General features: G+C 40.1%; 1 long non-coding RNA gene across 1 annotated transcript in view; it reads left to right on the forward strand.

Moving 5' to 3' along the window:
• LOC146404227 (uncharacterized) overlaps positions 1-12,109 on the forward strand; it is a 335,728-nt gene that overhangs the window by 177,288 nt on the left and 146,331 nt on the right. Inside the window, exon 3 of the long non-coding RNA XR_014844672.1 lies at positions 801-988. This is a non-coding gene — a long non-coding RNA (uncharacterized LOC146404227). The remainder of the gene's footprint in view (positions 1-800; positions 989-12,109) is intronic.

The raw sequence follows: 12,109 nt of genomic DNA on the forward strand, positions 1-12,109 counted from the left end.
ATGACTAAACAATTTATAACTATAACCTGAATATTTCCTCTAAATCCAGACTCATTTCTAACTTCCTACTTGACATTTCAACTTAAAGATCTGATAGTCATTTTAAATGTAACACATCCAAAGCTGAGGGCCTGGTTGTTGCCCCAAGACTTCTTTTATAGTCTTCCTGACCTCAGCCAGTGATACCTCTGTCATACCTTGGAGTCTTCTTGAAGCTGTTTTTCTCTTACATGCTTTATATAGTCATTTAGCCTTGCCTCTTAGCACTGCCTTCAGAGAATATCCAGAATCTTACCATTTCTCGGTAGCACGCTGCTGTCATCATCAACCAAGCCACAAAGAGCTATTGCCTGGGGATTATCTCAACGGCTTCCTAACTCTTCTCTCTTCTTGTTCTCTTGCCCACCATCAGTTTCTTCTTAGCAATGTTGCCCACCATCAGTTTCTTCTTAGCAGTCATGTCATTTCTATGCTCGAAACTTGCCAGGAGCTTCCCATTTTCAGTCTCTGTAGCTGAAGTCTCTCTGAGATTCCTACCTGTTGCCCTCCCAGACTTTCTGTCCCCCAGTCATGGAGCTCAGGATCCGAGACAGGGCAAGAGAGACATGAACTCTCTTAGTAGCTTCCCACTTAGCTGAGGAAGTTGAGTGCTTACTCACCTGCTCTCCTTTCCCTTTTCAGGATAAATCAGAGGCTGAGGAAGCTCTTTCTTGGCCCTAAGCTGTACCACCTTGGGAGACAGTCAAACTACATTCCTTACCTATGCCAATGGGTCCAAACTTTTTTTCTTTCCCCAACAGAGTGCTGGAAATTCTCCTCTGGAAACCTGTGCTTTCGTAAATGCTGTCTCATCCATGAGTGGTTGTCCAAGTCAGTACTGTCCAGGGGCTCCTGGACTGCAGGTCAAGAGAAGCTGCAGCAGGTTCATGGGCCACTGCAAGGTCCTCGGCTGGGACTGAAGTCTATCTGCCTAGTACCTGGTGCACAGGTGAGCAAGATTTCTCCCAGGTCCCTTGGCATAGGGTGCTAGATCCCACTTTTGTCTGTGAATGGATACTGAATTTTCGTTGTTGAGGTGGGGAGCAAAAAATGAGGGGCATCTTATCCTGTCATGAGACTGATGTCACCTCTAACCAGAACCTTATATTCTGATAGCCCCTCTTCTCTGGCTTTCTTCTTATCCCCACAAGTTTCCTTTAAAGACAACTGGGGAGGAATATTTTTCATACCTCTGAGTAGAAGGATAGAACCCTAAAACTGTAATAAAGAAAAAAGAAAAGATGAGCCCCATCCAACTGAGTTAAAAATAAACAAAATGCTGATTCCCTAGAAATTATTGGTAATTTGAAAGATCTGCTTTAGTGAATCAGAGGCAAGTAAAGGCAACTGAATGAATTTTCTGTTACAGAAAAGTTGTTTCACCTCACCCTGTTTAGAGTAAATGACCTTAATTGCTCTTAGAACGTGAGAAGGGCCCTGTGGCCAGAGAGTGGCTCCCGGCAAATGGGTAAAACTTCAATAAAGGAATTAGGTTAGCTAAGGAAGACGCCAAGGTGAGAAAAGTTTGAGCTCCAAGGAGGACTTGTTCCTACAAAGAAATAGTGCGGGAAAGCATTCTGATGAGAAGTGAATGGCATGTGTGAACGTTGAAGGTGAGACCATGAGGACATTTGTAGGGAGTAGAGATGATTTTATGTGACCACGATGACATAGAATATAGGTCATGCGAAAGGATAGTGATTATCTGAAGTTGTGTGACTCAGTAAGCAGTTTCATTTTGATCCTATGCGAACTCCAAGAAGGAAAGGCTGCAGTGGTGTTGTGAGACTGAGGGAGGGTTGGGTGAGCCTTTCGTCCTAGTTCTCCTAGGAACTGGCTGAGTTCTTGGGTCATTCAGTTTCCTCCTCCGTAATATATAGGCTTAATTGCGGAAGTCCCTTTCAGCGTAAAGATAATTTATAAAACAACAATGAGAAGGGTAAGAATTGCTCTAAAACCCGAGATGTAAGAAATACCATGTAGCCGTTTTTAGGTGAAATGAAATCTGGTTTACTTATTTAACACATAATCATTTAATGGTTATTATATGCCAGACAGGTGCTCAATTCTGGGGATTTTTTTTGGGGGGCGGGTGGGCGAGGAAGAAGGCAGACAAGGTCTTGCCCTCCTGGAATTTTTTTCTAGCTCTCATTTTCAGGGATGAAGTCTAACATCATTCAGTTTTCACAGGTCCTGACCTATGTCTTGGGTTGTTCCAAATCTGTGATTTACACAATCCGGAAAAAAATAAGAGTAATTCCTGTCTCTCTGTTTATGGCTGTCACAACTGCTATTGCCTTTTGTCTCATCATAAGATATTTTGAAAGTGTCTGGCTCTGCAGGTAGCATCCTTTCTGGAGAACCAAGTATTGTTCTAGGAACTTTTGCCAGAGCTCTGTTTGCCTCCATTCCCATGGGAACTCACGTAGCTGTCAGTGTCCTCAATCCTGTCTTTTTTGTGATGCCATGAATACGTAGGCCAGTGTATGCCATTCCATAAACGCCACCCTCACCCATCTCCCCAGGCTCTGGGAATCAAGCTACCACAGGCTTTGAACTATTATTCTGCTCAGCTCTCAAGGCTACAGCTTCCACATGTGAAAGGCAATGTAGTTCTTATCTTCCTAAGCCCTGAGGCTGCACACCAGTGATGCAGGGATTGAACTTGACTCACAGATAGATTTATTCTCCAGCTGCTACCTTCTCCATCACTCCTTTTTGATTCCCAACAATACACGTAATCACCTGTGTCATCATTCTTTCACGGTTGCTTTTCATACGTCTCTGGTTAAGAGCACACTCCAAAAATCAGATTGTCCAAGCTTAAATCCACGCTACCCCTCACTAGCTGTATGGCTTGGTCAAGTTCTTTAGCCTTTCTGTATTTCAGCTTCCCCACCTTTAAATTGTAAATAAATAAAAGATACCCACCTCATAAGGGTGTTGTAAAGATGAACTGAATTTGTGCGTGCACAGCATTTAGAACCATACCTCAGACATAGTACATGCGTTGTAGGTGTTTTAATGTTATATTATTATTGCTTATTATTTATTTATTATCACTGACCTGGCTTTTATAAACATTTGCATGAGATCAATGGACTGGATCTTTCCACATTAAAGTCTTAGTGGGAATTTTCTTCTAAGTAGTTCTATTCCCAACTATGTCCTACCAACATTTTTGGCCTTTGACACAAAAAATGTTAGGCCAGCTTCTTAGCGGAAAGGTATTATGGACTTTTTTTAGGAGGAGGAGTTGTGCGAAGAATCACCTTTCATTCCTTTGATGTAATTTTTTTAAACCACCTTATCACATTTTAACAGACCCCAGAAAATGTGCCTGGTTTCTAACTCTGATGTCTGCACAGATTTCCTCACTCTGCCCTTAATTCTGTAGCGCCAAGAGGATGTTTCTACTAAATTGAGAAATTGGCTAAAATCCGCCCCTCCTCATCTGTTTCCTAAGACTAAATTGTGGCTTTTCATTCTGTATCACTTATAACTCAAGGTAATTTGACTCACTTCTTCACGTCTCAGGCTTAACTTGTTAGCCGGCTTGTCAATCATTCATTTTCATTTTGATGAGTCAAAAATATTTTTCACTTGGTGAATAAAATATGGATATTTCATTTTATTGAATCATTTCAAATTTCTGGAGTTGAATTGTTGGTGTCTTGAGATTCTTTGCACCTGCTTAATTTGGATACACGACCTTTACATTGCTTTGAAAGTCAAACTTCTGATGGGGAAGAGTTTATTTAATGTACATATTGGCATCTTTCCTAGGTTTATAAGCTCTTTCTTTTATGTGCAGAGAATGAGAATAAATGATTCTCTGATAGCCTGTCAGCCAGAGTTTCATTACTTATGTCTGCCCATGTCCCTTAGGTAGAAATGGCAGCCAGGAGCAGCTAGGGTATTATTTATTGCTATGACATTTTGTGTACATTTAAAAGGAACCATGATTTTGGATTTAGAAAGAGCGTATGTGTAGAGACCAGGAGACCATATTTCAGAAACTGCCTGAATGATCATGTGATGGAAGGGGCACATCCCAGTCTAGCTTCTTGTTGCCTTATCTTTTAGATAAATAAGTGCCTGCCATTATCTGGGGGAGGAGAGCCTCCTCTGGAATTTAGCGGCATGGTGGGTGTGGAGTTGGGGAGGAATGGAAGACTTCATTTTTTGATATGTTTCACAATGAAAACTCCAGTCAAATATGGAAGAGAAGGCATTTGTTATGGTGATTGTTGTATTGGGTAAATAGCCAGGCCTACAGACTATGGAGTTCAAAAGAAAAGAAAAGAAAATATTATCTATGTTTTAAGTGTTGTTTTCAGTGTTTTACTGATATTAATTACCTCTTTTCACCCTCTAATCATCGTATGGGATAAGACCTAATTTTAAGCCCATTTTAATGGTGAGAACATTTGGGATCAAATGGGCACAATAACGTTTTCAAGGTAGCCTGTCTAGTAAGAACAGAACCAGAATTAAACCTAGTCTGTTTCAGATCACACAGTGAGAAACATGAAAGCCTACTTGCTCTGAGGACTTTTAGGGTCACATGGAAAATGTTATTGATCTTTTATGGTAGACTTACAGACCATATAAAATTGCTAAGCTATTTTTAGGTGTATTTTTGGTTGTTGTTGCCATGACTTTGTTCATTTTGATTAATTAACTTTTTTCTTTCCCATTTTGATTTATTGTAGGACACGTATATATATTTTCCTGTACAGTAGGACCTTGTTTATCCATTCTGCATATAATAGTTAGCATCTGCTAATCCCAACTCCAAGTCCGTCCCTCTCCCTCCCAACCCCCCTTGGCAACCACAAGTATGTTCTCTATGTCTATGAATCTGTTTCTGTTCTGTAAATAAGTTCATTTGTGTCATAGTTTAGATTCCACATATAAGTGATATCGTATGGTGTTTGTCTTTCTCTTTCTGAGTTACTTCACTTTGTATGATAATCTTTAGTTCCATCCATGTTTCTGCAAATGGCATTATTTCGTTCTTTTTATGGCTGAGTAGTATTGCATTGTATATATGTGCCTCATCTTCTTTATCCATTCATCTGTTGATGGACATTTAGGTTGCTTCCAAGTCTTAGCTATTGTAAATAGTGCTGCTATGAACATTGGGGTGCATGTATTTTTTCAAATTAGAGTTTTCTCTGGATTATATACCCAGAGGAGTGAGATTGCTGGGTTATATGTGTCATAGCTTTAAATGAAAATTAAAAGTGTCTCCCTATTAGTGGTTAAAAATTATGGTAATATTGATGAATATATTGCTAGTTAGGCTCTTGTAAATTGTTTCCAAGTAGTAGGGATTTACTCTGAGTATTCATGGAGAAACAAGGAGGCATAGAAATCACAATGAAATCAGGTCTATGGAAAATCGGAATATTTTTAAGATTCAGCAACTGGTCCAAGACCAAATAGCAATTCTCATGACTTAGCTATTTTGTCATAAATGGGAATGGGCATCTGTGAATTCTTGCTCTGGGCATTCTCATTCAACCAGCTATGACCCATACAGAGGGGTCATGTGACAAAATATGACAACTTTGTTAGAAGACATTGTCCAAGTTACTTTCCTTACAGAGATGGGCAGAGCTGAAGACATGATAGGTACTTAGAAACTTCGTCAATACAGCTCAAATATGCAATACAAATTTACAGCTATATTTACTGTAATGGCTATAAAATATAGAAATGACAAATACAGTTTTGCACTAAAATCCTTATAATTTAGATTGCCAAGAAATAGTACACTTTCAACTTCTAGTTCAAAATAGAGGTTGAGGTTGTTCAAAGGCTTATGACTTTTCCACTTAGATTGTTTCTAAGTATACCTACCATTTCGTAAGAATCAAGTGAACTTTCACTTCTAGCTTTAGCATCAAGTATCTTATTTAATCTATAGATCTTTTTTATTGTAATTTTTATTTTATTTTATTTTTTTAATTGTTATTTCCCCAATGCAATTTTTTTTCCTACTGTTACACATACATGTATACATTCTATTTTCTCACATTATTGTGCTCCATCATAGGTGACTAGACATAGTTCCCAGGGCTACACAGCAGGATCTCATTGATAATCCATTCCAAAGGCAATAGTTTGCATTTATTAACCCCAAGCTCCCAATCCACCCTACTCCCTCCCTCCCCCTTGGCAACCACAAGTCTATTCTCCAAGTCCATGATTTTCTTTTCTGTGGAAAGGTTCATTTGTGCCGTATATTAGATTCCAGATGTAAGTGATATCATATGTTATTTGTCTTTCTCTTTCTGACTTAGTTGACTCAGTATGAGAGTCTCTAGTTCCATCCATGTTGCTGCAAATGCCATTATTTTGTTCTTTTTTATGGCTGAGTCATATTCCACTGTGTATATATACCGCATCTTCCTAATCCAGTCGTCTGTCAATGGGCATTTGGGTTGTTTCCATGTCTTGGCTATTGTGAATAGTGCTGCAATCTATAGATCTTGCCTGCAATGGATGGAATATTTATGTCCACCCCCCCCCAATTCGTATGTTGAAATCCTCATCCCCCAAGATGGGGGACTTTAGGAGGTGATTAGGTTATGAGAGTAGCGACCAAATGAGTTGAATTAGTGCCCTTATCAAAGAGACCTCAGAGAGAGCCCTCACCCAGCCTTCATGAGAGGTTATAGCCAACAGGTGCTGTGAACCAGAGATGAACCAGAAACTGGGTTTTCACCAGACACCAGATCTGCTGGTGTCTTGATTTTAGACTTCCCAAACTCCAGAACGGTGAGGAGTAATTTCTATCGTTTATAAGCCAGTTAATGGCATTTTGTTATAGCTGCCCAAACAGACTAAGACATTACCCTAAAACTAGTCTTTCCTGCCACATGATGTATTTACAGGAATAAGAATAGTGGCTCAGAATTATTTTGTGTTACTAATTTCTTGATTTTATGTAACTTTTCTTAAATTTTCCAAGCCTCAGATTTCATATGGTATTTAAACTGGGATTAATAATTTTACTTTGTTGTAAAGCAGTTGTTACTAAACCTTTGTGAAAAAAGCTTGCAAAATGCCTTGTATTTGAATCATTCATCAGTGTCTTAAACAGAGAAGGGGTTAATCGAGTTACATTGAAAGGAGTTTAATTTAATTTAAAGCAGTTGGAGAATAATTTTTTTAATCCTCAGTTTTGAGATCCTTAGCCATCAGAGATTCCTGAAACCTACATTTTAATTAGGCTTATATAGGCATGAAAGAGAATGGAATTATCAAAACTAAGAGTGACGTAAACAACCCCTCTGCCTCCCCTGACCTAGAAGAATTTTCTTGAGATCGAAACTGTGGCCTTCAGCAGATTCTTGGAGTTGCCTAGTGTCAGCTGATAGTAGTCAGCTTCTTGTGCCCGAGAAGACCTGCCATCAGTGATAATGACAGTGCTTGTGGAGTCAAAGCCACAGGCATAGGGAAGCACATGTTATCTTTCCCCTTTAAGCAGTTCCTTCTCTGAATGAGAAAAATATATCTGTGTACCGTTTTCTTCTAGAAAAAAAAAAGCATTTTAAAGATCAAGGAGTTTTCTACACATGAGGATGGAAATTGGAAGAGTCACAGTCTCCTGGGGTGAGCAGCTCCCTCATCTCTGATTGTTCCTTGGGCTGAAGTCTGCTCTGGACACAGGATACACTTTAGCTTGGGTATCTGGGGGCTGCAACACTCACATGGGAATAAATCAACAACCTGCTGGTAACGTGATATTTGAAAATATGTACTTCACATTGCACCGGTAGAAATATAAAACCCAACCTCTTAAGAAGAGCATAGAGATTGGGCTTTTTTTTTTCCGCTCTCTCAATGTTTTTATTCAGAGAAGGATTATCTTTTCTTTGTTTGCAACTGCAGTGATTCGGCAAATGTGCAGGCTCTCTGAAGGAGGGGGTTGAAACCGAGCAAGGGAGAGCTGGGAGGGAGAAGCACGTTGAGCTGGCATGTGCTGCTATTGAACAGATTTAAAGGTATTTTAATCATAGACCTTTCGTGCTATTTTAGAACTTCCTAGCATAGCTCCTCCCTTCTGCTTCAGCTGCTGAGAAATAAGCAAACGAACACAGTGTATTTAAGGACCCTGCATTTTTGATCCCAAATGCTACAACTTCACAAAACCATGTGCCTAGAACATGCCCCCATGACCAGAGAGCTCCGTTTCTGAAAAGAAGGAGAAAGCCATCTGTCTCCACGTTAAATGAGCTTCAGAAGCCCGTGGCAAGTAGCTACCTGCGCAGGCTCAGCTCATTGATTTGGCACTGCCTTTATTCTCCCAGAATATGCCTTTCTATTCATGCCATCCTGGTTTCTATTCTACCCAGTAATTTGTGCAACAGGAAAGTATCAAACGTGCCTGCTTAAGAGTCTTTATTGACATTTTGCAGAACAGAACAGATTGGACCTATTTTCTTCCTGCAATCAGTTTCAAGTGTTTGAACCTTCCTAAGAGCTGTGAAACAATATTTATTCTTAATCAGCAACGATGTCATGAGTCTTGACGCCCTGTAATGTATGTGACTGTGTATTAAACCATGTGGAGCTGCAGGCATGATGAGGCAGATCGAGACCCCTCTGAGAGGGAGTTTTGGGATCATGGAATGGGTCAGACTCTATTCGAGGAATATAATACTATGGTTCAGGCGGAGGCCAAGGATTTCCACTTCTAGGAAGGCTAGTCAAACTCAAAGGCAGAAGGAATATTCCTAGAATTTTACCTAGTGACAGTGGGGAGGGTGGGGGCGGGAGGCTCAGAGTTAGGGCAGCAGAAGAGCTGTGGGAAGATGACTAGGAAGTGGCCATTTGTGTGGGGATTCCATAGGATATCAAGTAAATTTCAACAACCTCTGCTTGTTTTTATGTTATTATTAAGGAGCCACAGGAAAGGGGTTCGGTAATTCACCTTTGGAGTATGTGTATAGAATCACCTTGGGAGCTTATTAAAAATGCAGAATCTGGGAGTTCTCTTGTGGTGCAGCCAGTTAAGGATCTGGTGTTGTCACTGCAGTGGCTGGGGTCACTGCTCTAGAACAGGTTCAGCCCCTGGCCTGGGAACTTCCATATTCTACAGACTGAGCCAAAAAAAAAAAAAAAAAAAGAAAAGAAAAAAAAAGCAGAATCCTGTTTGTATCCTTTCTGGTTCAGAAGGTCAAGGGTGGAGCTAAAGAATTTGCATTTGAAATAATCACCCCAGGTAATTCTGATGCATGTAATTTAAGCAACACTGTTTAAGATTTCAAAATGAGAATAAAGAATCTAGTATTCTCATTGCCTGTAATTAAAACACATCACTAATCCATCAATATTGAGAATAAAAGGGAGCAAAATCAACTCTAACATATCATTGTGTAACTTGATTGTAAGTGATGGGAGGGTAATTAACATTTTTTAGTCCTTAATATGTGTCAGATGTTTAAAACAAAATAAATTTTATTTAACCTTTAATACGGCCCAGGGAGTTCCTGTTGTGGCTCAGCGGTAACGAACCTGACTAGAATCCTTGAAGATGGGGGTTTGATCCCTGGCCTTGCTCAGTGTGTTAAGGATCTTGCATTGCTGTGAGCTCTGGTGTAGGTCTCAGATGCAGCTCCTATTCGATCTCTAGCCTGGGAACTTCCATATACCATGGGTTCTGCCCTAAAAAGACAAAAAAAAAAAAAAAAAAAAGTCAATACAGCTCATTAAGTCAGTTAATATTACATCATTTTGTAGGTGGTAAAATAGGCTCAGAGCTGTTGAGTACTTTGTCTAAAATGACATAATAGAAATTATTAGGGCCCTTTAGGCTTTTCAGTCTCCTCGTTATGCTTAGGGAAGTTTATCTACCATGACTTCCATCCTAATGCCTATACCAACAAATCTCGAATCTGTGTCCTCAGTCTGGATGTTTCTTGGTGTCTTCTCCAGCCGTCTATCCAATGCCCTGCCTGACATCCTTGCCTAGATGTTTTTCAGCCACTGCAAGTTCTACATATTCTCAGTTGTACTTGCTGTCTTCCTTCCCATGTCATTTTCTCCTGTACGGTTCCGGAGCTCAGCAAGTAGGCCCTATCATCTACCTATTGGTCCAAGCCAAAAATTATGGAGTTCCTTTGATTGAAATATCCAAATCTCTCCTGATCCTGCATCCTGCTTGTCTTCCCTGCTAACCTGCTGGTTCAGTCCAGCATCTTCTCTTGCCAAGTGTATCAATTAGTGTTTGCTGCATAACACACATTTCCCCGTAACCTGGTGGCTTAAAATAGAAATCATTTTACTTAACATGTGGGTCAGCCAGGCAGCGCTTTGGGTCTGGACCAGTTTGGCTGACCTCTGCTGGGCTTTCTCTTATGTCTGTGATCTGCTTGTGAGTTGGCTGGTGGCTTAATGATTTCCTATGGCCTCACCCACATATCTAGTGGTGGGCAGGCTGTAGCTGACAGCTGGATGGCTTTTGGCTGGGATGCTGAGGTTCTTTTCCCTGTGGCCTCTCATTCTTTTGCAGGGCAGCTTGGGTTCATCTACACATAGGGTGGTCTCAGGATTCCAAGTACAATAAGAGAGAACAGGCCTGAAATACGAGTACTTTTCAAACCTTGGTTTGCATTGTATTTGTTACTGTCATCCAAGCCACTAAGTACTACCAAAAGTTGTGGATAGAGAGAGGAATGTTTTATAAGAATTTTTGCAATCTACTACACTCGGACCTTATTACAGCCTCTTCATGGCTTCCTTCCCACCATTCTTAGTCCCTCCAATCCTCTTTTCAGACAGCAGTCAGTGATGGGTGTATCAGGCCATTACTCTGCTTAAAACCTCACTGGTATATCAAAGGGTTAGGGTTAGGTCCCATGGTTCTGAATGTTCTAAAGTCCTAGCTCCTTAAAGTGACTTAAAAGGTACTCCAGCATTTGCATTCTGTCTACGTCTTCAGGCTTTCACTCTTCCTATTAGAGCCTCAGTTTTCTCTTGGTCACTCAGATAACCAGATTTAGTCTTCCTGAGTCAGTGCAAACATGCTCTAGCACTCTTGCATCAGTCTCCTTTTCTGACTCTGTCTGCAGTGCTCTTCCTTGTTTCCCTCTCTTCCTCCCCAGCTTTTGCCAAACTAATATATTTATACATTAATCTGAGCTTAAATATCCCTTCTTCAGGCCCCCCCTTGCCTTCTTTGGATGGGATTCACTTGCGCTTGTATTTGTATGTTGAGTCTGCCTTTCCTGTGTTAGTGTAAGCTCTGTGAGGTCAGGGACCATGTCTGTTTCACCTGGTACTGAATCTCTAACCTGTCCCACGGTGCCCAGTATATAACAGGTAGTCCATAAATACGTTGAAAGAACACACACCTCTGACTTGCCTGATTTCAGAACTCTTCCCACTATGGAACAATGCAAATTAGACTCAATCTACTGATCTTTTTCTTTTGCTTATATATTTAATTTATTTTTTGCTCATGAACTAAAAATGATTTTAGTAATATAAGGAGATCACAAATATATATATTATATGTACTTATATATAATAATATATAAAAACCAATATTATATATATTGCAGTTGACCTTGAACAGCAGGAGTTTGAACTGTAGGGGTCCACTTATACGTAGATTTTTTTTTTTTTAAAGTAAATATTGCAGTACTGCGTAATTCATTGTTGGTTGAATCCATGGATATTAAACTGTGGATATGGAGGAACCATGTATGTATGGAGGGCCAACTGTAAGTTATGCATATTTTGGACCTCAGGGAGTGTCCAAGCCCCTAACCTCTGTTAGGAATCAACTGCATATATTTCATAAATTTAGTCATTAAATTTAATAATTCAGTAAATTCACATTGCTTCTTATTCAGAGGTCAGGTGCACATGACAATTTATTTCAGTGTATTTTTCTTGCATCCCAGTGTCTTTAAAGAGAAAAATAAACGAGTGATTTAAGGCAAAAAGCTCCAAAGGGAGCTTAGACAATTTCAGTGGTCTGAGAGCAGTGTTACCATGTTGCCTGAGCTATGGTCTCTTTCTGCCTGGAAATTTTCCTGGTAGACTGCCA

This window comes from Sus scrofa, chromosome 4 (genome assembly GCF_054392235.1).
Source record: "Sus scrofa isolate SSC_HxYL_T2T_F1_AM1 chromosome 4, Sscrofa_HxYL_maternal_Yorkshire_Landrace_v2.0, whole genome shotgun sequence".
NCBI lineage: Eukaryota > Metazoa > Chordata > Mammalia > Artiodactyla > Suidae > Sus > Sus scrofa.